General features: G+C 41.1%; 1 long non-coding RNA gene across 2 annotated transcripts; it reads left to right on the top strand.

Moving 5' to 3' along the window:
- Positions 1-836: 836 nt before the first annotated feature.
- LOC311512485 lies at positions 837-12,293 on the top strand. Of its 2 annotated transcripts, XR_014709467.1 has the most exons (4): positions 837-919; positions 1,613-2,023; positions 6,616-6,828; positions 11,017-12,293. It is a non-coding gene; the product is annotated as an uncharacterized lncRNA (long non-coding RNA). The 2 variants fall into 2 exon arrangements; XR_014709468.1 differs by lacking the exon at positions 1,613-2,023.
- Positions 12,294-22,888: the final 10,595 nt, after the last annotated feature.

Consider the following 22,888-nt stretch of genomic DNA (forward strand, 5'->3'; position numbering starts at 1 on the left):
GGGGGGGGAACTGAGCTCAGAAGAGGAGCTGTGGGTGGGGAGAGGGGGAAGTTACTCAGAACTCACAGTTTGGGAGGAATGAAGGTGGGTGGGAGGGAACAGCTGACACATCTGATAAGGATCTGGGTACAGAGAGAGAACTGGGACTGAGACTGGATGAGGAGCCCAGGGAGGGAGACTTGGACTGGGAGTAGGTGGGAGCTGGGCAACTGGAAGCCAGAGGGAAGGAGAGAGACAGATCAGATGAGGAGCTGGTGGGGGAGGGGGAACTGGGACTGGCTGGTCCAGGAGACTGGGGCTGGGATAAGAAACCTGAGGAGCAGAGATTTGCACCAGATGAGGAGAATGGAACTGGGACCCGGAGCCAGGAGTGGAGAAGAGACAGGATTCTGACAGAGACAGGTTGGAGAGGCTGGTACTGAAGGGGTCAAACTTGGGGGAAACAGGCAGAAGAATCTGTGCCTACAAAAATACATTCCTTCGCAGGCCTGGAATGGAACCCTCTTTCAGTGCACAGGATGGAGCTGCTCTGGAGATCATGCAGGGCTGTGTTGTCAAGGAGACTGATGTCTGAAGGACTCATGCTTCATTTGTTGCAGAAGTTGGAAGGTGTGAGAGTAGGAGGCAGCGGACTGCAGAAAGAGAAAGGATAGTTCATGGTTAAGGCGTGTCATAACCATACAGCTAAGAGTAGCCTAAAATTCCTCCTTACCTGTAAGGGGTTAAGAAGCTCAAATAACCTGGTTGGCACCTGACCAAAAGGACCAATGGTGAAAGAAGATACTTTCAAATCTGGTGGGGAAGGGGGAGGCTTTGTTTGTGCTCTTTGTGCCGGGGTTTTCTCTCGGGACTGAGAGGGCCAGGCAGAAATCCATCTCCTCCAAACAATCCTGAGTGAGTCCCTAATATTACAAAAATAGTAAGTAAAGCCAGGCAAGGCAAGCTGGGTTATCTTTTGTTTTAGCTTGTGAATTTTCCCTTTGCTATAGGGAGGTTTATTCCTGTTTTTTGTAACTTTGAAACTAAGCCTAGAGGGAGTTCCTCTGTGTTTTTGAATCTTTTGTTACCCTGTAAAGTTATCTTCCATCCTGATTTTACAGAGGTGATTCTTTTAACCTTTCTTTAAATAAAATTCTTCTTTTAAGAAAAAAAGGGTCTTTCATGTGGGTCCCCACATCGGTACCCCAGAGTTCAGAGTGGGGAGGGAACCTTGACAAGGTAGTTGAATGCTGCCATATAAAACTGCATTCTACCCCTGCATCTGTTACTGAGTTCCTGTGTGATAATAGACAAGGTATTTAAACCAAATTTTTCATGGTTGTCCCTTATTGTGTGTTCCTCATTTTCTGAGTGCCTGACTTGAGATGCTAGGGTTTGATTTGAAGGAGTGCTGAGCCCTCACCGCTGCAACTAAAGTTTATGGGAGCTGTGCTTTGACCATATAAAGTGCCACATAATGCTACGTATGCTGAAAAATCAAGTCCTTGGTGTTTCAGATTGGGTACCCAAAATTAGTGGCTACATTTTACCTTAATCTCTCTATGCCTCGGTTCTCCATTTGTAAAATGGGAAGAATAGTATCCCGCATCTCACTAGGGTGTTCTGTGTTCAGAACAGGTTGTGAGTAATGTACAGTAAATAGAGCTTGGGGCCATGCATTAAATGAGCACTGCCAGATCCAGAGGGACCAGAAAAGCAGCCCAGAGAGAGCAGACCCTGTCCTGGGAGCAGAGCTGCAGCCCCAAAGCCAGAGGCACAGCCCAGAGAGAGCAGACTTGCCCTGGGAGGAGAGCTGCAGCAACCAGAGCCAGAGGGGCCAGAAAAGCAGCCCACGAAGCAGGTCAGTGCTGGGAGCAGAGTCACAGAAGCAGCCTGCAAAGCAGACCTGTCCTGGGAGCAGAGCCGCAGCAACCAGAGCCAGAGGGGCCAAAGAAGCAGCCCAGGGAGCTGGAGGCAGAGCAGCAGCAGCAGTGCAGAGACAGAGTGGTGGAGCTGGGGCTGGAGCAGTCCGGAGCTGGGTGCGGTGAGCAGCTGAGGAGACTGAGGAGGACCCTGGGCAGCAGGCCCAGCACAGGGAGACGCCTCAGCCAAGGGGCTCTGCAGGCCAGGCTTGGATCATAACCCCGACAGGGCGGGGGCAACACTGGGAAGAAGGGTCCTACCACTTAGAGCCTGAGAGCGTGTGGCCACCACCAGAGCTAGTGTCCAACCCACAGCAACCCTACAGCACAGCCAGGGCCTGAGAAGAAGGCCTGGGACTTACAAGGAACTGCCCTGACATTTCAGAGACACTGTTTGTGATGTTCCCTGCCACAGAGCGGGTTGATGTGTTTCCTTTAACCTTTCCCATTTTTCCTTATTCTTTTTAAAATTAATTGTTGATTAAATAACTTGCATTTGCTTTAACTTGTATGTAATGGTCAGTGGGTCAGAGAAGTGCCCAGTGCACAGAGAGTACCCCGGAGTGGGGACACCCTAGACCCTGTCCTAGGTGACCACAGCAGGGTTGGGGGTTGAGCTCCCCCAGGAATCCTGGGCCCAGCCTTGTCGGGGTTACGAGGACTCTGCCAGACAGGAGAGTGGAAGGGGAGTCCTCAAGGGCAGGGAGGCCACTGGGTAAAGGAAGTGGGATCCTTTCGCTAGCCCACTTCACCAGGGTAGTGCAGAAGCCACGAAAGTTCCCCACAATAGTGGGACTATTCCCCCACTTACATATGGATAAGGCATTCGATTGGGAGTCAGAAAATTGGGTTTCTATTTCTTTTTTCTGCCACTAACATGCTATGAGATCTCGAGCAAGTTATTTCACCTCTGTCCCACAGTTTCCCCATCTAATAATTAGGAATAGTTGCCTTTCTTTGTGAAGTTCTTCGAGATAAACAGACTAAACACATTATGGATTAGTGAAAGTGTTAATTATTATTAGGATATGTTCATTTTATCCTGCCCCTCTGACTACCTCACCTGCACTCTTCTCATTAATCTAGCTCCAACAGGATTTATAGCATTCCAGGCCTTTCAGCAACTTCAGATAGTTAAAACAAAACAAAACAAACAAAGCAAAACCAAGCAATTTGGCAGATGATATTTCCCTTTTTCACTCTGAAATTTCCATTCCCCAAATTACCTTGGCCTGCATGGGTAAATAAAGATAGAAGCTTTATTCCACTGGAAAAGGGAGCATAGTCCTAACAGGAAATACAGCACATGCTTCTAGCTGTGAAATGTCCCCAGATATTTAATGTTAAAGTCCATGGCATCTTTATGGATAGAAAACTATTTTAGGTAATTTTAAAGGGTTTATAGCGTCCTTTATATTTGGACTCATGGCAACTAAAACATTTGGCTTCACCTGTGAAGATCCCAAAAAGACAAAAAGATCTCAATAAATTTTTAAAACTTTCTCAAACATTTGTCAAATGCTTTCCCCCCCAACCCGAATGGTGTATATGGAATGTACATTGGTGTGGACTGCAAGGCAGGTTTTACTGCCAGTTAAGATGATCTGCATATTCTCATGGCTTTGCAACTATCCCAAACTCATGCTCATAAAACTTTGATATAACACCATAATGCATTCTCTATAAATATGTGTGATGTGTATATACGTAAAAATTTAGAAAGACCCATATTCTGCTCCAAACAGCTTGTGAGAGGAGGAGATCTGAGTGTTAAAGAGACAAGAGTGCCTTCTGTGTGTATGCACTCCTGTCCCCTTACAGAATTCCTGCGCTTTTGAAGCAAAAGGGAGTCTTCAATGCAGGAACTCACTGTTATTTGATGGGATTATTCAGCCAGCTGTTCAGGAAGTCCATTGCAGGAACCGGTGAATTTCAAGGGAATATGATTGTATCTAATGAAATATGCCCAGTCTGTTAGGGTGAGGAAGCAGAAAATGGCCTTGTACATCATTTAGATGGTAAGATCAAATGTAGATTGCCTCAAATTACAATTAAATTCATACTCTTTGGGGCGGGATGATGTCTTTTGATTTATACAGTGACGTCCCTAGCAATTTGTTAGCACTGTAAAATAATAATGTGATGGAGCCATGAGCAAAGAAATGGGATAACCTGGAGGTGCTCTTCTTTTGGGGAATGTCCCTGTAATGGGGTGACTGCCTCCGAAGAACTGCCTCATGGCCAGGGGTGCCTTAGCACTACCCTTCTCTGCTTTTTCTCTTTTCCGGGCCCATTTCAAGACTTGTTCAATTCAACGATAGTTCAAACAGTCCCCTGTGGGGGTTTCAATTTATTGAATCCTCCAGTGCATACAGCCCTCTAGGCCCTAAACCCAATTCAGTCTCTCTCTCTCAATTAATCCAAAACACACACAGTCTATATCCCAGCTAGCCTTTACAGTCTCTCCCTGGTCTCCCAGCCTGGAGAGCTTTCTCCCACTCTTTGTTGCTCCCTTTCTTTCACCACCTTCCTGTAGTGTTTCTAGACATAACTGCAGTTTCTTTTTCCCAATTCTTTAATGGCCAAGCAGGCTTAATTGAATAGTCTATAATTCTTAAATGCTTATTGGTTTATATTCATTCACTCTGTCCTGTGTCCTTCAGGTAATGTAATAGGTCTTTGTAATACTAGCTCATTTTGCCAATATTTTTACTAAATAATATCACAGGTGCCAGCTTCCAACTTTCCCTGGGGGTGCTCAACCCCCGCTCAGCCCCAAACCCCAGCCTGCTCCACCCCTTTCCCCAACCCCCCACCCCTGCCCTGCCTCTTCCTGCCCGTGCTGGGCCCCAAGCCCTGCCACCACTCCACCCATTCCCCCAAGGCCACACCCCTGATACACCTCTTCCCACCTTCACTTCACCCCCCACCCGCCTCTTCCCATCCAGTTCTGCCCCCTTCCCCAGGCACACCCCATCCCCGCTTCTCCCCCTCCCTCCCAGTGCCTCTTGCATGCCGTGGAACAGCTAATCCATGGCAGGCGCTGGGAGGGAGGGGGAGGAGTTGGTCGGTGGGGCTGCTGACGCGCAGGAAGGGAGGAGACATTGGCTGCCAGTAGGTGCTAAGCACCCACTAATTTTGTCCGTGGGTGCTCCAGCCCTGAGTTGGTGCGTATGAATAACATAATGTGACTTTTGTTTCCTTAAGATGTTTGAATTCCTCAGAAAGCTTTCCCTCACTTTATCAGAGCCCTGACATACCCATAAATGGTGATCAGCTGTTTCTTCCACCTTACAGAGTGCACATAGTCTATCCTTGCATCTCTTTATTCAAAAAAGATTTTTGTTTACGCCACAATGGCCATTTAGTACTCTCAACAAAATCACTTCATTTTTCCTATTCAGGCCCTGAAGTTTCCCATTATCCTCAACTCTAGGGCACAATTGAAAAAGTCTTCTTTGTTTGATAGTCCAGGGTTGGGGTTTTTTTTGCTATTCCTCTTTTAAATTGTTCTGTGCTAGGCTTTTGGATTCCTGTTTACTCAAGGGTATTTCTATGTCAATCTTTCCGTTTCTTACAGCATTTTTAGATTGTCTGCCATTTCATTTCCTGTTATCCCATTATGCACTGGGATCCAAGTTATGCTACCTGTATCCCCATGTGTACTAACTCTGTTATTAGAAATAAAATGTCATTGATTCAATCATTTCCACATACTGAGGCACCCTTTTTTATCACCATGAGCCTGAGATTGTATCCAAAAAAATACCCACTGCTTCTGAGTGTATGTTCCAGATCCAGTTTGGCCCTTGTCTTGCAACTGCTTCATTCACAGCTTAACTTGAATAGCATGTGTAGTTTTAATATCATTTGTTACAGTTTGCCTGTTAAATTCCCAACGAGCCTCATATATTTGTTTGGTGATTTCATCATTTGGCCCAGAAAGATCCAGTAGTTTCATTCACTAAAAGCTATCTGTAGAATGTATATAGGTGTTGTAATAAATGCACTACACACAATTCATAGTGCCTGGGCTTGTATCCAATCTATTTTTTTGGTTAAGTTCTGATTTTGATGCTGTAGTCAATATCTGGTCTGATTAAGGCTCTGTAGACCATCAGCAATATTTTCTAATCCCTCCCCCTAATTAGTCCCAGCAAGACGTTTAGGCTGATTAATCCTTCCTGTACATTTATCTTTAACATTGTCTATATGATCTTTCTAAAGTAATTTAGTATCAAATATTACTCCTAGGAATTTAAACTTTTTAACTGTACCTATTTATTCTCCATACAGATACAGTTTACATTCCTTTGTAACTTTCCTTTTTTGTAAAGCTCAATCCTTTGGTTTTGGCAATGTAGAATTTGAAACCCCATGCATTTCCCCAATAAGAGGTCTCTTATAATGCTTTATTGATTCTTTTTTTCTGCCACCTCAATAGTCCTACTCCTAACCCATACAGAACAGTTATCTGTGAATAGATAGCTGCAGTTTCCTGGGCTTCCTGCTCTTTTTATCCTGGGCTCATCTGATTCAAGGCTCATGCCATAATCAGGGCTGATTTAGCCCTAGGTTCTCCAGCCCATGGGCAAGCCATTCTGTTATAGATCTCCTTGCTGTGCTATGTCAAACAGGGTTTAATGTATTGCACACAGTATGGAAGGGGATTAAAACTCACTCTGTAACTTGTGGCTTCTGCTATGTTTTGCAGGTGCCTTATAGAAGAGACAGTGCTTCCGACGGGAGAGTTCCACTGGACCTGCAAATACTCATCTATAGACTCTCCACGGAAAGAACACTTCCTTCAGCTTATTCTGTTCTAGGGCTTTCGTATCTGAAGTATAGCGTCTTTCATTTAGTTGTTTTGGACCGATTTATTTTTTGAAGTTTTTGCCATTTCTTGCTTAGATTTAGGCTTACAAAGGTAGTTTATATTGATTGTTTTGTAGTTTTTTATTGCTTCTGTATAAAGCTGAGTGAATGAGGAAGTAAGCTGAGGGAAAAATAACTATTCAACCCAGGTGTTGAATTGTGAACTAGTCACAAACACTATGTAAATTAGAAAACAAATACTGATTAGCCATTTTTGTACCCGTATGCATTCTTTTTCTAAACATTTGCACAAGAAAAACATCACTCAGATGTATGCTTATGGAACACTTATTTGGAGCCTGACTTTCATTTTGTGACAAAACCGACATTATTTGGTAGAAGCATTAGGAGTAGACATTTTGATTTGCTCAACCAAGTTTTCAAATACCATTTTAGTGCATGTAAAAAGCAAATTCTATTTACAGATCTAGAATTTTATCAGATTTGTAGATATTTAGGCCAAAGGGGAACACTATGATCAATTTGTCTGACCTCCTGCATAACAGAGGCCATAGAATTTCACCCTGTAATTCTGGCAGTAGAGGAAATTATTCTTCCCTACTACCTTAATGGAGATCATTGAGCCCAATTATTTTTTAAAAATAAATCTGCTTTTTCTTTGCAACTGATAATTTTTGTCTGCAACTAGCTGAAGTCCCAGTGTATTACAATAGAACATTGCTTACCTAACATGACAGAGGGACAGACTTTTTAAAATATTTCCTTGACCCCTGGCCAGAGCCTGGATTGAGAAGGCCAGACACTCAGGTGATGTAAATTGCCATAGGTCCCTTGATTTTGTTGTTCATTTGAGCTCAACAGAGCAATGAGAATTCACATCAGCTGATGATCTGACCCAGAATGCATTAGAAAAGCCTACCACATTCCTTCATCTAGAAAAGTGCACATACACGCATGCTGAAATTATTGTATCAGTGGCCTTGGTATTCTGTTTGAAACAGAGGTTTACACTGGACACTGCTTAACAACTGCACAACACCACAGGGACTGTATTACCTTCCAGATGCTGGGCTAGAGCCTTGACATGGAGGATATCAGAGTGATCCGATGTCGCCTACATGAGTTCTGACTGTGAGTGTGTGGAGTATAGAGAGCACCTTAGCCATGTTTTAACCATATTCCTGAACTGTACTAACATATTTGTCAATCCAAGACTTTGGTGGAGTTCCAGGATATAGTTAAAACATAATCGGGTCCTGCATATGCTTTAATTTGGAACTGTGTTTTAATTGTGCCAGCCAATGATTGTGTTGCAACTGGGTCATAAGGACCCAGTTGCTTTTACAGAGTGGATTGCCCTTTGAAGTCCTTTCCACTTAGCTCGGTGTTTATACTGTGGAACATGTAAAGCCAAAATCATAACTGTGCTGAGAAATAACACACACAGTGAATAAAATCTCATTTTTTGAAACAGATTGTGCTTTTGCTAGGTCCAAGAAAGATCCATTTGGAGCACAACTATGAAATGAAGTAGTAAGCTACCAACTTAGTTAAATTGGTGGCTGGAGGGCAAGCCTACATGGTATGGCTGTTGCTTTTATTCTCTGCCTTCATCAACCAGAGCCCAGTAGAGCGCGCGCACACTCACACACACACTGTATAGATTGTGTGGAAGTGTTACAGTGCCACCTACTGCATGTTTAACAGGAGGGCGTGGATGCTACTGCAGCAGGGTTGCTGTTATTTTGCTTTGTGTGATTCTGTGTCTGAGTGGAGAGAAATAATTAAAAAACAGAACAGAAATCCAAAATGACTGTTGGACCCATACTGGGAATAGCAAGACTAAAGCATCTTGAAGTCTTTACATCTTGGACAGAACAATTTGAAATCAAAATGGGGGTTATTCATTTCAGTGATATGTATGTAAAGATCAGCTAACAATATATAGTATTGGCATCTGTAAAATTTCCATATAAAAAGACAATATTTTATATCTGTCTACAGCATTTGTCAGGAAATGAATGTTTCCACTCCCTCTTTAGTACTGTCTCATTTAAAACCAGGAAAATGCAGAACCAGTGGACAAGAATTCTGTGATTTGTGCCAGTCTGTGAGTCTTAGTATTACATTCTTATTAAAGACCATAAGCTGCAAAATTCCTGCTTTTTTGAACATGAAACCATCCCCTGGTCCAGTCTAAATACAACTTTGTTTACACTGATTTAGTAACCAGATGAGATTGCAGAGTTGCTGTCTTGAGTTCCCTCAGCAGGTGAAATTACTTGCTGAGCAGCACAAAAACATGGTGGGAAATGGCTGTGCCATGTGGATCTTTCCAGTATTTATTTAATGTTATGTTACCGCTTGAGAATGAAGGGTGGCAATATTTAACACGCAGCCAATATGATGACTAATAATGGGCAGAAAAAGCTGGGTAACAAGTGAAACTGTAACTCACATGCTGGATTTTGTGTAATTGTCTGTGCCCTTATAGCAGCAACTCTCTTTGGGGTTTTGAAAACCACAAACAGTATGTTAGTTATGTGTCTCTTTCAGGACTGCTGGCATGCTAGCTCATTAAAGCTGGTGTGCTCTGAGTTGTTGCAGCCAGTGCTTTTGAATTTATGAAGACAGGAGATCTCAGAGAAAATTCAGGTTCTCAGCCATGATAATTGCATCTCTGGGTGGTAGGAAATTCTCTGAGAATAAATAGGACAATGATACAGGACTACATTTTGGCTTTTTAAGCCAAAGTTTAGTAAATTTATGTTAATTCAAAATTTTTTCTATATTATACTGTTAACTATGGACATTTTATTTTTTGTAATATAATATCTAAGATTGGGGCAAGAATTTTTTAATGTATTCAGTTCATCATCGTCATTTTCCTTATTGTTAGTAGGCACAATACTCCATTTATGTTGGCAAAAATGAGCATAGCGGGTGAAGGTGGAGCAGGGGGTATGGAAGGGAAAAGTAGCAGTTCTAGGCATGTGCTAGCCCAACATTGCAGCTGTTCCTTCCCAGGCATACATCATAGCTGGGAATCAAAGGGTCAAACAAGATTGAGGGGTCTGAGGAGGTGGCAGCAGAACAGCTACTTTACACTCAGTACTACAGAAATATACAGGAATTAGCTGCCCTTGGCAACTTCCTTGGCTCATTTGAAGAGTCTATAGCTACACATATCTCTCAGGAGTCATGCTTCTCTTTGGAAGGTGGCCCAGTGAGCTGTGTAGATGAACTAGGTACCTGTTTGACTACTGGGGGAGCCTTGGGAATGAAGCTTGCTGTTATTATTATTTGTGTAGAGAGAGTGCGTCTAGGCCTAGCCAAGATTGAGGCACCGTAAAAACACATAGTAAGAGACAGACCCTGTCCTGAAGTGCTAACAACGGGGATACAGAGGCACAGTAAGATAGAAGTGACTTGCCCAGAGTCACAAATGGCTGAACCTGCCCATCCGTTTAGTATCCTTTCCATTAAACCCACTGCTTAATTTCCTTGATAAGCCCAGCCCTCAGTTTGGATTTCTGGACGCTATCACATCCTCCCTGAGTAAAATAAGGAATCACTACTGGAGGGGAAAATGTGGAGGAGACTTCATGAGGTGAACCTTAAGGAGTTTCCAGCATTTTTTCCCACCTATGGATTTTTCTTCAACAGGGGTAAAACCTGCTCAGTTTTATTTCATTTTCTCCTGATTGTCTTTTCTTAAATCCAGGTTTCTTTTCAAAGTCAACAGATATCTCAGCAGAATGTCCTGAGTGTTGACATCGACTTTAGTTACGGGGCAGAATCACTGCTGGTGGTTTTCCCTGTCATATTTTCTAGGCTCTTGCTATGCAGATTTTTGTCCATGTGTTTAGTGAAAGAAAGTAAACATTTTTAAAGGATCTCCTTATTGGTGAAAGAAGGAAGTATTTCCTCCTTTTTCTCCAGTCCTGCTGCTGGCTGTTCATTTTCTATCAGTAGAGAATGTCTCTTTTGGAAATGAGCAAATAACCATTTTGAATCAAACATTTACAAATGCGAAGTCTTTTGAAACGTCAAGAAATACATTTTTTAATAAATGAGAGTTCACTGAGACACTACAGAGATAAAATTTACAGAAGCACCTTGCAGATGACAAGAAGAAACTGCTAAAATTTTGAGTGCAAGCAGAGCACGGGAGCACTTCCCACATGCTTGCTGGAGGGTACAAGCATTTGGTTTTGATGTGAAAGTTGTTTCAAAAACTCATCTTTATACACTGACTTTTTTCATTCTTTTTGTCTAGGTTTGGCAGTTATTTTAATCTGTAGACAGTGGGAGGTGGATGCCACTGAATTCTGTCCATGAATTCATCAGAACCTACAAAAGGCACATAGAGATTTCCTCTTGAAGGGCTAAATCCAAGGACCCCACTTGAGTAATGAGCTGTGCAATAGGTATTTCTATCAGGGGAAAGGAAGGAATTCTTCTCCACAAGCCTTGGAGTGGCTAACGATCTGTTTAGTGGGAGTTTCTTCAGACCAATGCTGAGGAACTTTCTCTAGCTCCATTGTGTTCCTGCTGCAGAGGAAAGACTGGATAAGCCATGAAATGGTGAATCCTCTAGTTCTTCCCGTCATTTGCTCAGACCTGCTCCATTCTCACATGCCCCATGCACTGCCACACAATTAGGACAGGCTGAATGTGCAGGGCAGGCACCACCAAATCCAGCCAACCCTTTCAGAGCAGAATTTCACTGGTTCACTTCAAGCAGGACTTTTATGGCAGTGGAGGCCACAGTGGCATCTAAACAAAGACAAGGCTTTCTTTCCTATATCACTCAGCTGCTACCAAAATGGGGATTCAGCTATAGTAGAGTGAATACTGGGAAAAGGTAGTATAAGGATTTTGCATGACCTTTAAAATGCTATGGGATGGTGGGGGTATCCATGGTCTGACCATGTAAGAGGCTCAGCATCGGCAACTTTCACTGATTTCACTGACAATGCTCACCCTTCCAGAGGATCCAGCCTGCAAAGGACTTGCAGAATGAGGCCCCTAGTACCTGGATCATCCATTTAGCTTGGTCTGAGCTCCCTCAGATATTGCAGATTGAAAAGCCCGAATGAGATTCAAATGCTGTTGGGATCACATTCAACACAGGAGAGACTGTCAAGAAAACAAAGAAAGAAGAGAGAAAAAGAAGACCAGTGAAAATACAATGATAGATGGCAAAGGGGGGGACACAAGAGAGGGAGAAACCAAATAGAGAGAGAGAGAAAATGAAGATAAGAGAGAGAAAAATTCTAACAAAATGAAACACAATATACATACAAACAGAGAGGGAAGCAGGGGGCAGCACAGCTCCCCCTCCTCTGCCTGGTTTGGGGAAGCACAACTCCTCCTCTTCCTCGGCTTCCTTTAACCACTGCATGCAAATATATTTGATATGCATTTAAGACAATGACCAATAAAAGAGAGAAAAAAGATGGGTAACAGATGAATCTACAAGTGTGATCATTAATGCCCGCCTTTCTCTGAGAGTGTAAGCAAGTGGACATTAGTGGGACATTCTTCTAGCCTTAAGAGACAGCATCTTTTTGAATGGAATTTTTTTAATTGAATCACAAATGTAAAACATGGAGGAAAATGTGTAATAATGTAGATTCTAAGGCCGAAGGGTACACTGTGATCTTTTATTCTGTATAACACAGGCCATAGACTTCCCAAAACATAAGAAGTTTTGAATGTGTTAATTACATTTGCATGCCCTTCAAACCAGTTTGAGAAGGTACCAAAATCTCAAGCTCCCTAAAACTTACCTATCCCTACCAGCAACAAAAACAAAGGGAAACATGCAGGAAATTAAGTTAGTCATTTTATTTTAGTGTCATTTGACTTTATTATCGATCAGTCTTACAGTATCTGTTGGGTCTTAGAAATCAAGTGCTAAATGAATCCTGAATGTTGTGCTGTTATCTCATTTAAAAGGATCCATTCTAGTGTCATTGCCAAAGCAAAATGATATGACGCACCATGTACAGTTATATTATGAAACTTCATTATCTTGTGACTCTCAAAAATGTCCAACTAACATTGAAATTAACAGGCATAATCAGAAAGTTTTATTTATTCTGCAGTATTCCGGTTTGGGGGTAGACAGTTGTCACCAGCTGTTTTTAAATAATATAAGGTATTTCATGGCTAGACTATTAGAACAGTATACGTTAATGCAATTGTGGTAATAATAATAAAAAAAATAAGAAAAGATGTTAATCTGAGAGCAATTTTGCACATACAATGTCCTCTCTCCCTTAAAGAGATGAAATTGTGAGGGGCTAGAGGTTTCCAAATAATCTCCATCTCAGTGTATTGTCTATTCACGTGCTAAGCAGGATGCTTTTAGTCTTCTATATGTGATTTTTTCCAATGTCAAGGCATTTGAGAAGATTGTATTTTTTACAGTGTTTCTAATCTTTTAAATCAAAGGGAAAAGGGAGAAAAGAAGCAAAGGTTAAGAATTTGATATCCCTAGCAGTGAAAATATATCCTGCTTTGGGAAAAAACTCTGTGAAATGAGCTGTCAGAATTTACCTTCTCTCTAGCTGCTACATTGCACGGGCGTGAAGAGAGCTGGAGCGGCCGCTGATGCTTTCCTTAGATTCCAATGCACCTAATCATATTTTCAATACCGTACTTTTTCATCACTGCAGGAGATGACAGAATTTTGTGACAATTCTGGGAAATGCTTTCTGATGGTCCCTTCCATGAATTATGAATATTTCACAAAAGCACCACAGTAAATGAAATAGGTTTGTTCTTCACAGACCTAAGAGCTGGTTAGCAGTAAGTTTCTCTGTTTCTTATACTTTAGCTTTGATGTTATTACTATTAAGATACCAAATGACACCTTTGGAAAATGTAGATTTCCTCCAAATTTGAATGACCAAGAAACCAATTTTGATTTCTATGTTTACCCTGAGGTTTGTTTTTCCCAATGTTTATGAAATATGTTTTTCCTCCAAATTACTGGTCCAAATTCTGGCCTGGGTTGGAAGTAACAGAAAGCCATTATTACCATCTGACAGTTGGTCAGTAGCCTCTTTGACACTATTTAGCAATTTCAGTCTGCTTCATAGGCAGCAATTGTCTGCATCACTTAAACCACTATAATAGCACTAAATCCCTCACATTTAATAATCTCAGTAGAGAGACCAGGGACAGAAGACCTAATCCCAATCCTGCAAAATTATCTATCGACTTTAATGGGAATTTTGCCTGAGTAAGAGCCACAAGTTTGGACCACTGGTCCTGATCCAACTCCCACTGAACTCAAAGGAAATCCTTCCAATGATTTTAAGAGAAGAAATGAGCATGGTTAGGTCTGTATTGCCTAAACATGCACAGACACACACACATCATCTCTTCATGTTAAGGTTGCGGCACATTGTGGGCTCCATACTATCATCTAGTCACTTCTTGAATGGGATTATCTTCCTCCAGTGGGAAATAGCCTCAAGAAGTGACTGCATGGGATGCAGGAGTGGTTCTTTATGGGCTATTCCCATAACATTCTCTGAACGAAGCATGAAGAATACCACAAAGGCATTACATAATTATGATAGTCAAAACTGGTGCCCACTGAATTTGAAAGCTCAATAAAGTCTCCCTGGAGTTTCTATATTTCTTATCTTACAACATTTATAGTCTCCATCTATGAAATAATTTTTCATATTATGTCTATGGAGATTACAAAATCCATAGACATAACCTCCCTCACAGAATTTAGAGATGGAAAAGATCCACAGGTTCATCCAGTCCATCTCTCTGTCAGTGTACAGTTGTTCCTACCATCTATTTTCTCATGATTTGTGTAGTCTATCTTTAAATCTACAAAGTGATGGACTTTCTGCCACTTCTCTTGGGAATCTGTTCCACACCCTAAGAAATCTCATTACCTGGAAGTTTTATTCATAGATTAATAGGGCCAGATCCTCAGCTGCCATGACTCCACTGACTTTACCCAGGTTCAGCTTCCAGCCATGTGATATTATTATGCCTGCATCTGATAGATTAAAGAGCCCTTCGTGCTGGCTAACCACATTGCTGCTAACAGTGTAGGAAAAGAAGCATCTGAAGAGTCGCTACACCCTCATCATGCACGTGGGCAGGAGGGGCTAGAAAAGGGCAAGGACCGGGAGGAGTAACAATTGTCCTCCTGGGCTGCCTCTGCAGCACGGCAATATTGTGCTTTCCCTTACTGCAGGCTTGTGGCAAAGCCATGACTGCACCCCAAGGGAGCAACAAATATGATGTAGCTTGGAGTAGGTTTTTCTGCTCATTCTAACTCTGAGCCTTTCCTGTATCTCTCAGGAGCTGAAGCAAATACACCTCCCACTCCCATCGGCCCTTCTGCAATTGCCTTGTAGACTGTTTTAAATTATGCCAGGGCCATTTTGGCCCCTGGTTTGCCCAGGATTGGAGGAGTAGAAAGGGAACTAACATCTTTTCCCCTTCTTCTCCACAGATGCGTTGATGGTAAATTTGACATAGCTGAGACTGGCCCGAACAGAATACAGGGTTCAGTTTTTAAGCCTGTCAACTTTTGCCGTTCACAAGCACAACATTTACTTACAAATGATTTATGTCTACATATTGCTACAATCATACCTTCACTACAAACTGTTCAGCACCATGAAAGCCAGTTGGAAAGGTTTCTTTTGAATATAGATTTATGATATTGTGAAAAATATGTGCCTTATGAGGTATTTTTGTCAAGGGTGTATTGTAAATAAATTAATTATACAGACAAGAAAGCTATGCAGCAGAGCAAAAATACTGGAAAAATGGTTGTAAATAATAGGTTGAAGTAGCTTGAAAAGCCATATTAAGGTAAAAAAAGTCATAATTTTTTTTGCAGGAAATATAGTATTAATGCACACATTGTCTGTCATAGTTTCTTAGGCCCTGATCCTCTCAGGAGCTGTGCTTTTATTGATGTCATAAAAGCACCTGTTCATATTTTACCCAGGATAACTGACAACCTATTAAAATTCACATGCTATCTACCTTTTCACTCATGGGGCAAACTGTTTTTATTTTATTCTTGATGTTTTGACACAGCAAATAATTTGGTTGCTTTCACACAGGAATGCTAAATGTTCTGTAAACAATAATTACAGGTTTCAGAGTAACAGCCGTGTTAGTCTGTATTCGCAAAAAGAAAAGGAGGACTTGTGGCACCTTAGAGACTAACCAATTTATTAGAGCATAAGCTTTCGTGAGCTACAGCTCACTTCCATGTATGTTCATGCTATTCATAAGACATATGAATAGACCAATAGATACAATTTACATTTCCACTAAGCATATTTGTATTCTGGACTAGTTACGATCAGTTGTTCATGGATAAGTTTAAACTGTCACCAGGGTCATCACACAAATAAAATGATTCCTTTTCTAATCTGTAATTTGGCTGAGATTGCTTTCATTTACCTATTATACATTTTAAAACAATGCAAGCTCTTGTTATATTTCTCTTGCAAATAAGTTTAAAATCTTTACTCCTTGTATGTCTTTGTCTGTTTTGAAGGCTTATATATGCAGTTTCTTAAATTAGGATGTTTGTGGTATTGAGATAAAGATTAAAAGATGATCCAAATCATTTTAACCAAAGTATGAATACCTTTGAATATGGCTGATGGTGGAGGAGGGACAATTAGATACTCATATTGTCTCTACTTAGCATTTTCATTCCACTGTATTGAACATATATCTGTCTATCCTTTTTTGGAATTCTCATTAATGGTACTCTGACGTTGGAAGATGATCAGTGGTTCACACTGTGGTGTAAGAACTACAAGAACTTCAGTGGAAGGTGGTAATTCTATTCAGAAGTTTAAACCCTGATTTAGCAAGGTACTTAAGTATATGACTAACTTTAAACATGTGAGTAGTCCCACTGAAGTTAAGCATGTGCCTAAATATTTTGCTGAATTTGGGCCTAAAGGAATAATGCACTGCTCGAAGTTCTTATAGGGAGTTAAGATACATATTTGATGTGGGGCTATTCAAATACTTTAAATACTTCTCTCATAGTAGTTAACAACCACATTTCATTCCTTAAGAACACAGAAAGTGAAGTATGCATTTAAAAAGTGTTGCAAACCATATAAATAATCTGTTTTACACACAAAAATTGATATGTTAAAGAAGAAAGGAAACATGGAGCAGATATTTGATATCTGAACAGACAGTGGGTTAAAAGAAGTAGACAGTGAAAAGAAGTAGGGTGGTGCTTTGTACTCACGTCTAAATATGTACTGAAAATTTGGGATAAATTGGCAGAGCTCTGTTAATTTTAATGATTTACACCAGCTGAGATCAGGCCCATGATGTTTCTCCCCCCAGTTTTCAGGCCATACCTTTCAATTTCAATTTACAGTCAGATTAGGGAGAATCACATGCATGTGGACAAAACAAAACTGATCCAGATATTTTTGTTTTCTCTCTGCTGAAATCCAATAGAACCTCTAGGCAACATACCATATTCCTGCTTTGAGTCCAACTCCATCGTTTCATTTCCCATATGGACAGTGTCTGGCCAGGAGGGAAATGGCTGTACTTTCCTAGCAGCTACTTGAATAAAGCTGGTTTTGGTTACAGTCTGGCCTAGTGGAAATTTAGCCCACTGCGTCTCTGGAAACTCACAACTAGATGGAACATTGCAGGATGAAATGGGGTTCAAGATAGGAACAGCAAACATCATATGAAATAACAAGTTTGCATTGGAAGATTTTAAGATCTTCTCTTGCAAATTCTTACACGTGCAAGTGGTCTCATTGACCAGGTTGTGTGAATAAGGATTACGCATGTGTGATAAAGTAAGAAAGATTTGACACTTATGTATTTAATTGTTTATTGATTAGTTTATTGGTTCTGAGTCTGTGTAGCAGTAAGCTTTCAGGGAAATTCAAGAGGAAAGTTTTTCAAGCCATCAATTGAGACCTGATAGAATACCATCATTCCAGATTAACTCAACTTCCTTTGCCACCAGTGGAAATTCTGGGGATCATGTGGGGAGTATTTCACACCTTTTAGTTAAATTTGAGTTTTGATTATAGGATCAAGTTAATACCTATTTGTTCTGAACTGATTTTTGTATCCCATGTATTTATAGATGCAGTGCTCCATGACTCCACTATATAACAGGTAATGGAACAAAATCCAAAAGGGAAAAATAACTATTTGATTGGTAGCAGCATGAATAATTAAGTATTTGCTGGATTCAAAAAAACTCAGCCTGGAGAACTGCTAAGTAACCCACACCATTGCAAATAGTTTAGCACTTTTTAAAATGTGGATTTGCATAAAAAGTGAGACATACATCTTGGGATTTATATTTAGAATTTAATAAATTTTTGATTTACTTTTTCCTCTCAAGTTAAATGATGCCAAGCGTTGGGTGACCTCTCCCTCTTGAAGAAAATTAGAGATCAAATTATTTGTTCTTCATTAGCATCACTTGGAATGACACTCGATTTAGCCATTGGTATACAAAGTCAAAATCTACTTTCAGGAGAAAGTTCAAAATGCACTAAGGAAAATTAATTATACTTTTTTTCTTTTTTGGCAACTTTTTCTTTCCTTTTCCACCCCCCTTCCTATCCAAACTCCAAATTAAGCCTCCAAATGGTGGTGCTGCATTGTTTAATCTCTTTCACACTGCCTGCAGACATTAGCTGAGGTGACACAATTTCTAATAAAATTTCACACCAGAAAATCTGGCTTGAAGAGCAGATGTAAAAATCCTGCTGATTGTCATGCATTTAGGCATTCATTCATAAGAAAGCACACTACTGTGCATATGTGGGACAGGATGTTTTGCGATGCCAAAAGTGAATCTTCATGCTGTTGAATTTATGCATTTCCCGCTGCTACTCAAAATGCTTGTCTGAATGTTCAGGCAGGAGAGAGCTCTCTCCATGGAAAATACTCGTCTTCTGTTCAAGTCAAAAGATCTGACTTGTATGCCATTCCCTAGGATTCAGTGGTAATTTGCAGCCTATGTTTGCTTTACCTTCACAAAATTCACAAAGAAAATTGAGGTACTAATTTTTAGTTCAGCAAGGCTGTGTGAAACATGTAATTAATGGAGAGGAGAAAAAGAACAAAACAAACCAGAGATTCCAAAAAATAAATGCAACATCCCCTTGACCCTTAAGAAACGAAATTATTCTGACAGGGTCTGCAATTCTGCTTGGCAAACCATCTTAAATTAATTACCTTCTTGACATTTTAAAGGAACGTTTCAGCTTGTAAATTTGACCCAGACAAAGCATTCTTTTTAATCTTGTCAGTATGCAAACTACTTTGCACTGCAGTCTGTGAATTATTTATCAGAGAAACGACCCCAAAGGGTGAAAGGAAAAGCAGGAGTATTTGATCTAAGATTCTGCAGCCTGGTGTACTTCTTTGCCTTAGATCTCTACCTGTTGCAATTACTTATTTTTTTCTTCTTTTGATATTCCTGATATTTAGCATGGGCACTCTGTTTCTCAAAAGCTTAGTTTAAAGTCATTTTTTCCAATTCAAATGCATTTATTTGAGTTCTAAAACTATATGACCCAGAAAAATAATTATTTTGTATGTGCTTTCCAGTGCAAAACAAACATAACAACCCCCCCTTTCTTTCTGTACCATATGTTTCCATGGCGTAAATGTTTGACATGAATGTTTTTTCTTGCACCCAAATGAAAATAGAACTTGAAGAAAGAGATCAGGGAAATCACAAATTACCACTTGCAAATAGAAAAGCTATATTAATAATTTTTCAAATGACATAATATTCGAGAAGATGGATGGTCTTGTGGTTAAAGCAGTGGATGGCAACTTGGAAGATCTGGGTACAAATCAGCTCTGCCACAAATTTTTGGCATGACCTCGGGGAAGTCACTTAATTTCTGTGCCTCAATTCTGCCATCTACAAAATGAGAATAATACTACTTCCTTTTTCTGTCTTGTCTAATTAGAGTCTAAGCTCTTTGAGGCAGCTCTTGTTGTGTGTGTGTACAGGACTTAGCAAATATTTTTTCCTAATTTAGGGAACAGTGCAAATCAGACTTTAGTGTAGTAGAGGGACACAAAACCCACATTAAACCCTTTCCTGGGCTGGGGGTGTCATGTGAAGAGGGGTCAGATACTTCACGCAGGGGATGGGAGACCAACAAGGGGTGTTGGAGAGTGAGCCCACCCCATGCTCACCCTGCAGTGGCAGCTCCTATCCCACAGGGCTGAGCCCAGCTCCCCTCTCTGGCCCATTGGCTCTTTCCACAGTATCACATGATGTGCATGTCCACACGCAGGTGGGACTGTCCCCCCATAATACCCTGCCCCCTTCCTGGCCCTGGTGCCACTGGATCACTTTGCTCAAGCTGGGCTGTGGTGGGCCTATTAAAATGATCTGGTGGATTGAATGTGGCCCTTGAGCTGCCAGCTGCCGATTCCCGTAATAGGGGGTCTGATTCTGATCCCACTTACACTGAGGTAAGTCGATTGACTTATTAAAGTTACCTCATATTTTCGCCCAGATCAGAATTCAAAAAACAGTTTTGTCCACCTACCACAATGGATGATTTTTAAAGTCCGTCTTTGGCATCTTACCAATAACAATGTTTTAGAATATCATATCTAAATCAACTTGCAACACTACGCTTTAGTCTCAGAACGTCAGTATTCTGCATGTACGTTGCTAAGTTCCACGAGTACATTAGTTCCTGTTTCATAAATATATAATAGGATGCACTTTAGCGGAGGCTGAGACGCAGTATGAATTTCCTTCCTTTGTAGCTTTTGCTTTTGTTGAAATTTAAGTAGACAGTCTATCAACTTGCAGAGAACAACTATAATTCTCTTCAACTCTTGTCATACACCTGAAAAATGGCTTATTTGGCCTATGGAATTTTCTGCTTCTTGCTGTGAGTTGAAATGAATCTGATAAAGAATGTTAGTGTGTTTTCAGTTTTAGTGCATTTCCTAAATGGTTTTGTTCTATAATTCTAATTCTTTGATTGGCTGTGGGGATTTTTCCTAACTCCGCATTTTCTTTATTTTCATGTGCCAGTAGCTAAGTGTTCCAAAACCAAGACATGTGATACTTCTCCATGATACAAATGAATATAAACAAGGTGGGGCTCTTTTTTAGTGCTACTGGATATATTTTTCTAATAGAACAGGTTAGTTCCTACCGAAACCATTTCTTAAAAACAATATTTGTAAAATCAATATTTGGGCTCTGTTCTTTCACAGGTGCACATGAGATTTTCATGCTGAACTATTGTCCACACTAATCGCAAGTGTATGCCTAAATTCTTCTGTGTATTAGTGACAGATTTGACGGCTCGGTCCATAAGAATAAGGTCATCAAATGAGCTAATTTTAAGGTAGTGGCAGTAAATGTGCTCTGTGCTTTGAGGCTATAGAAGCTCTTCATTTCATTTCCTTCTGCATACCAGAGGCAGGAGGGAGGCCTGTGTGTATCCTCCAAGTCCTGCTCACCCACCTCCACTTTCCCCATGTGCAGAGCTTGGAATCCATGAAAAATCCACATCTAAAATGCGGGATACTTGTACTCATTAAATGTTCCAGCCCCCCATTTACTAATGTAGGCTGTGAGCTCTGGTGACCACTAATTAATTCTGAGGTGTGATGAAGTCTATCAGGCCTGCTGGAGGTGCTTGTGCCTGACAGCCACCTACTAAAGGAAAACCCACTCAATCTGTTTTCTGAGGGGTATGCTGGATGAGACTTGGACACAGGAGGAATGCTTCAGTGCTAGCCCAGAATCCCAGCTCAAGGTCAGTGCTTGAAATCACTGATAACCGGGTCTAAGTGTTAGACCTGCTTTGGGATAGTGTCTCTGATGCAAGAGACTGCCCAGTCTGCATTAGCAGTGAGACTCCCCCACTAACAGCTGAAATCACTGAGTGAAATCACTAAGTGGTAGGACCTTAAGACATCCCAGAGCGTGCAGAGCTGAGTGGAGTGAGAAGTGGTAAGTGGCTGGCAGGACAGCCGGTGGAGTGCTGCGGCAAGTGGCTGGCACAGCAGCTGGCTGACGGGCCGGGGGCAGCAGTGAGCGCCCGGACAGTGGAGCGAGCAAGGTGCTCCCACACCAGGGTGGGAGGTGAGCTCATGCAGATGCACCTCTAAACTCTGGGTCTTCATTTACCAAGCACAATAACTGTGAGTGTGATGCAGTGGAAGGACAAGGGAGGGGCACATTAAAAGAACTTTTGGTAGCTGGACTTAAGAACCTGAGGCAAAACCGCAACGTATTCTGAGGTGGGCATTTTGCTCATGGTTTTATGTTTATGAATCCTGCTTGTGGTAGTTTCCCAAGTTAATGCCAGGTTATTTTCCTCCTTTTATTAATAGTGTCTTTTTTAAACTCAGACTCTGTGCTTGCAAGTGGGGGAGTATTGCCTCTTAGAGGCACCCAGGGGGTAGTGTGTAATTGTCCCAGGTTATTGGGTGGGGTTTGAGCTGGTTCTGTGTTGTATTGTTGAAAAGAAACCCCGAGATATTGAACCCGGCCCTTGTTGCTGCCGAATCCAACTAGTAGAAGAGTTACACCTGCATAGTTTGTAAAGTGCTTTGAGGTCAATGGATGAAAGGATCTAGATAAGGTCGAATATTTATTAACTCAACTTAAATATTATTTTATGCTAAACATTGTATTTACACTTTTAAGACTGGGAAAATGGGCACTTACTATGTTTAGGTATGCATCAATAGCCATCAAACGTTGGTGTCCATTGTTCATGACTTTTTTTTTATTCTCCCTCTTCCCCCATACACACTCATCATTAAAATTAATTGGGGGAAAGCCACAAGAAGCAGATTGTAGATTCATATCTGAGGTAGCTGAGGCTGAACACTTGTAGAGAAAGAGAGCAATGTAAGAAATAAATCTACTCTATCAAGATATGCACTGGCAGTCTTGTGTGTCTTCCCAAAGTCCAAATCATTCAAGATGAAATTCACTTCTATGCTGCACCAGATAACTCCCAAACAGTGAGTTAGTGGGACATATCTGGTACATAGGCCATGTGCTGATATTATGCACAAGAATGAATTTCACCAACGATGTGTTCAGATCTTCATAATTTGAAATATCA

Source organism: Lepidochelys olivacea (assembly GCF_965140295.1).
Source record: "Lepidochelys olivacea isolate rLepOli2 genome assembly, chromosome: 1".
In the NCBI taxonomy this organism is placed as follows: domain Eukaryota; kingdom Metazoa; phylum Chordata; order Testudines; family Cheloniidae; genus Lepidochelys; species Lepidochelys olivacea.